Below are 6115 nucleotides of genomic sequence, written 5' to 3' on the forward strand. Positions count from 1 at the left end.
CAGTATTCAAAGAAATCATATTGGAAGAGGGCAGACTTGCAAAGTGACTGACAGCTTCATCACAGGTGTCTTGAGTTGTCTTTACTATCTGCACACAAGCCGCATCCTGACACTGAATAAGTTTCCTGACTGATTGATCTTGGGCCCATTCTTATCCAGCAAATAATTTACCAAAATACTAAGAAAGTACATAAGCATTACGTAACATAGTTAAAAAACAACTTCTTACAGTCAGTAGGAAACAAACTGCCTGACAAACATCAAAGCAATGGACTTGTCTGCGAGGGTAGATGCTTGAGGGCAGCTTCACAAACTTTGTTCAACCGTAGCCTTCGTTTGAAGGGCAGTTCACCATGCACAGAAGGAGGCAGGTACTGGTCTTCACACCTGCCCCCTTCACATGTGCCTGAAGTTTCTAGACAGGAGCCAAGACAATCATCCTTTGTTCATTTATTTTGGGGGATTTCTACTTGCACATAGCCTGCCTTTTTACTGTATGACTGGGTGTGACAGGAGACTAAACAGTATGCCCCTCATGAGTGATGAGTTGATAGTTTACTAGTTACTTCTAGACTGTGTCAATAGTCCACAGGAAAATGTAAAAAGGGCAAAACTGACCCTGTAAGCTCAGTTGTCTGGGTTTACCATCCTGATGTATCCCAATGTACTGCAAAGACATTCTGCCTCAGTTTGCCAATCCCAAAAATCAAAGAATTCCTTCCCAGCCATCTCTCAAGAGATGCTGTGAAGAACAAAGGAGATTACGTAGGGAACAGCACTCTAATTTAAAGTGCTGACCAAATAAATTGGGCCATTACAAATATCATCCTTTGTCTACTTGTAAGCAGATGACTTCTGTTAGCAGTTAGGTACAGCTGGTATAGGACTTTGAAATGAAAGTGATGCTACTCTTCTTCCCTAGGATAAGGTTCTACCCATCATACCAGGCACCCAGTTTAGAGCTGTGATTTCTTAAACCCTAGCTCCGTCTAGTGGTCCTTTGTTCTATTACAAGCAAGATAACTGGGTGGTTGAATAGAATTTGACTCTGGAATGTATTTGGTGCAGAGTTCAGCTGATTTGGTGTCTATCCGCTTTATTTGTTTAGGTTGACTTGAATAAGGCTCTTAAGGTTGTGTTATCTATGCCCGAGGGGAGATTTTTCAGGATGATATTAAAAACTTATCAGTAACTTCATAATCCTGTTTATGAAAGGAAGATAAAGAATGGGGGTTGGGAAGTTGTCATAAAGAGTTAATAAAACTTAGATTTTAATGAGTTCCTACATACTATGGCTTAGATTAAAAAAACAGATGATAATTGCTTGAAATGAGAGATGTGAAAGCCTCATCATATGTTGGATACTTTACACCTTCGTAGTACTGGATAAGCAAAAGGGTCAAGGAGATGCCTTCCTTTTCATATGTAGTAGTACTGTGGTTCTCAACCTGTAACCTCCAGCCATTCCCCCATTCTCTCAGCTCACCTCAAAGTATCTCACCTTATGAATAGAATCACATTCTTCCCCATCCCTGTTCTCAGGGAGATTTACAGGAACAGCTTGCACACATTCCAGTGAACACTCCATCATTCCAGGTGCTGGTTTCGCAGGATGCTGTGCTTCTCATCTCTTACTTGCCACCTTCTGTTCCCTCCTCTACATTCAATCTCAGCGCCTCCTGAACTTGAACTTCTGTCTGGGATCTATCCCTGTAACTTAAGACACTGAGAGAACATTTTCATCTTACAAATTTGTCAAAATTTGGTAACACATTTGTGAAGGATTCACAATATAGAGTGTACCTTGGTAAGCCTGCTGAGAGGTCCTGTACTTTCATATGACAGTCATTTTCATCAAAGGGACGGCTATAAATAATTCACCAGAGTTGCAGTTGGACTTCTGTAAGTGCCTAGAGCTTCCACCTAGAAAGATGCAGAGTCTGAAAGAAAAGCTCCAGAAATTTGACTCCACAATTTTTCTGGGCTTCCTTTTCTCCTCTTCTCGTTTCCCTCAGCAAAACACACATTTATGACTGTGTTGTACAATAGATTGTGGGCTTCTTGAAGTAAAGACAAACTTGAGCCATCTTTGTTCTCATGAATGTAATGAAACTGTGCTACAACGAGTGAATTCACAAAAGGAGTAGATAGCGATGGATGCAGAATGCAGATGCAGAGAAAAGACAGAGATGGGTATCGGTAGATCAGCTGGGGAGAGAGTCCAAGAGAGGACAAGAAAAATCTGCTCAGCAACAAGAAAATCTATCACAAGAAGAGGATGGCAACGCCACATACCAGAAGGGACAAGTGGTGTCATACAGCGAGAAACTGCATTTTTTTCTGTCATGAAGACCATGAGGTATGGGTGAAAGATTTTAGAATACACTTGGGTCCCCCAAGACATAGAGGAGAGTTGCTAGTGAGTCCTAAAAGATCAGGGAACCAGAAGGGGCAGGACAGGGCTTTTCCTCCTTAACCACATAAGAGGAAGAGAAACTGGACAAAGTGGTGATTTCAATACTCAACCACCAGGAGTGACATATCTAAAAGTGGAGGAATTCACAGCATGGAAAATTTCTGTTTCTACAACCCTTTCACTGATTTATTGTTTATTACATGTAGTTTTTTATTAACTTCTAATAGGCTTATAAGAAGTGTGTCAGGCAAACTATATCCGTTGGAAAACCCCATTCTGCATTACAGATAATGCTCACAAATGCTGAGGAAAGGGAATGAATCTCCTCAGTGGGAATTCTAGCCCACAAATTTGATGACAGGGGAAAGGATGCACTATGTGAGTGTTCCAGCCAGTGTGGCTAACCCAATAGGCATCTTTAAGTGTTTGTAGAATCTGATTATTTCCTTCCTAAGTGCCCAAAGCAATTATCATCCTTTCTCACTTCCTGTTATCAAAAGAGAAAAGGATCATTTACCATACTCCTCCCCCTAGTGTAAAATAATTAAAAGTCATTTATAAAGCTTCATTTTATGATTTAAAAAAATGCACAATCAAGCATGCTCTAGCATGCTTGATAAGTTCTAAGGAAGAAAAAAATGGGTTGTGACTGGCATCTGCTCTCAAGAAACTGAACAAAATACTTCGTGGATAATTATTTTCTTTGTGATTTTTTTTTCCTTTTGACTGCATTCCTCTCCCCATTGTGCTGCCTAATCTTGCTTTTTATGTAAATAAACTATAATTAAATTTGATCTCTTCACTGAAAACTTTCCTGCCTCCTCTTAACTGAGACTTGGTTCTTCTCTAAGGTCTTGGGGTCTTGGGGAACCCGGTTCTTTGGAAGATATTTATTCTGCCATGGTCCATGCACATAGAAGTCAGAAGTTGAGATGAGAATACACTTGGGTCCTCATTGCCATATCCAAACCACTATTCTCTATTTGTGTAGAATTTCTCTGGACTTAGAAGTTCATGATCAATAATGATGTCACTCTACTCTTCTTCACTTCTTAAACACATTTGGGGAAAATTGTATTCTATCTTGTATCTGAAGGAGATTGCAGAGAAATATTAAGTAGGCAGTTGGACAGACATGTCTAGCCCCCAAAAGAAACTTCTGTATGGAGCCAGAGATTAGAAATGACCACTTTGTCATTTTCAAAGGAGACCGAGAAAAAGTTCTGAAGTAGAAGACCTGGGAGAAGTGGTTCTGTAGAAGCTTAGAGGGAGAGAAGTGAAGAGCAGCATCATATGTTGGACACTATAAACACTGGAAAAGGCTCATTGGCTTTCATGACTACTTGGCAAGTTGAGATCATAGCAGAAACGTTTTTAATGAAATGGGGCAGGAAACCAAAATACAATGGATTTAAAGCTTAAATAGAAACAGTCAAATATAATGGTAGACTGACCTAAGGGGCAATTAAGTATTGCCTTTTACCTCAAGCATAGAAATGTTTTTAAAATGTTTTTCATATATTTCCAAGCTCAAAAGCAAAAGGAGAAATTTCAACTGTCAAAACAATTAAGAATTCCACAGCAGTTAGGGATAGTCAATGATGGTGGTTGGGGGAAGAGAGAATTTCAAATAGGAATTTCTTTTAGGGGGCTGCGGGTTTAGAGTTTGTGTGATGATGTGTGCTGAAGATATAGGCCTCATGCATGGTAGAGAACCTAGAACTAGATCCCTGAGGGAGCCAGGAGCCTGGAAAAATAGGATCTACCAGTAAAGCCCTTAGCTTGCCCAGAATATGAGTGGAGATAGAGTAAACCTTCAAAATAAGAAACTCTAGACTAAGCATTCCACTAATATGGGATAGACTTTTTCCAACTACCTTCATTTTCTGGGAACACTGTGCCAAGATATTAATACAGAAGCCTCATATCACCCTTTCAGAAACCAATAAGGAACTGTCCCATAGGGGAACCTTATACCAACCAGTACACCTGAAGACCCTGACAGAAAATTCCTCCCAATACTGAGCATACAGACAGAATTACAAGTTATACCAAAAAAAAATGTAACACCATAAATGAAACTACCTAACAAATTAGAAATAAAGGACAACTGAGGAATAATAAAATTTCAAAGTGCCTGCTCAAAGAGAATATTGTTAAATATTCAGAGAATAAGAAAGAAATGGAACTCTTAAGGTGAAACCATGATGACAAAAAAAAAGAACATTCTGGAAAAAAATCAGAGAATTTAAAAAATGTTTGTAGAAACAAAAAACTGCCCATGTATATTAAATAGTAATTCAGACCTAATTAATTAGAGAAGAAATTATACAAAACACAGCCCAGAGAAAAAAATAAGAAATGTAAATGATAACACAGCCAGTGAAACAAGAAGCTCCATATATGTCTAAAAAGAATTCTCTAGAAAGAAAAACCATGGAATTGGGAAGAAGCCATATTTGAAGGGATGACGTGACAGAATTTTCAAGAATTAATGAAATTCTCAAATTGATAGGGATGATAAAAAGACCTAAAACTTATGAAAGGAAAGGAGAGAATCTTAAAAGCTACCTTGAAAAAAACAGATTATCTACAAATAATTGAAAATTATACTGCACTAGACATTTCAACATGAACAAGAGAGTCAGAAAACACTAGAATACACAACAAGCTCCCATATATACACAATAGAATGACTAAAGTTAGTACAATTAACAACACAAAATGTTGACAAGGATGTGGAGCCCTCAGAACCCTCTTCTATTGCTGTAAAATGATTAAAAATCACTTTGGGGGCTGTGGCTGTGGCTCAGAGGTAGAGTACTCACCTAGCATGCATGAGGCACTGGGTTTGATCCTCAGCACCACGTAAAGTAAAATAAAGACAATGTGTCCAACTATAACTAAAACATAAATATTTTTTTAAAAAATCACTTTGGAAAATAGCATGGCAGTTTCTTACAAAAGCTAACATTCACCACCTTACAAACCACAAATTCCACACACATTCACAAAAAGACTTGTTTAAGAATGTTGTTTTTGTCTTCATTCAGAATAGTTAAAAATTGAAAACAGCATGTGTCCATTTCCACAGAATTAATACATGGACTGCAGCACAATCTTTCACTAGAATACTATGCGATAACAAAGTGGAACAAACTATGGATAAATGCAATCATCATAGATGAATCAAAAGACAATTATACTGAGTGAAAAATCCTTAAACAAAAAAGAACTTGGTGTTTAATTCTGCTCATACTAAATTATAGAACAATTAGATACAGTTATAGTGAAAAAGAAATTGGAGCCATGTTAGACTCTCAGAGAGGATACTAGGGATTGCCTGTGAAGAGGCATCGAGGAACTTTTTGGAGAAAAGTAATTCTCTGTCTTCATAAGTGTATGGGTTATAAAAGTATATGTACTTGTCAAAACTCATAAAATGATACATTTAAGTTTTGTGTATAATATACATTTTATTTTATTCTATAAGTTTCTAAATACTTATAGAACTCTATAGTGTGCAAGCCAAATGTTCAGAGGTGAAGTATATGGAGGTCGACAACTTATTTTGCAAAAAATCTTTTTAAGTACAGTAGACAAATATGTGATAAAACGAAAGCAGCCCAATGTTAACAATTACTGTATCTAAATAGTTGGCATGTGTTCACTGCACAATTCTTTCAAATTTTTGAATTT

The sequence above is a fragment of the Marmota monax genome, unplaced genomic scaffold, assembly GCF_021218885.2.
Source record: "Marmota monax isolate L192 unplaced genomic scaffold, Marmota_monax_Labrador192_F-V1.1 WCK01_AAM20220418_F8-fsc00105, whole genome shotgun sequence".
NCBI lineage: Eukaryota > Metazoa > Chordata > Mammalia > Rodentia > Sciuridae > Marmota > Marmota monax.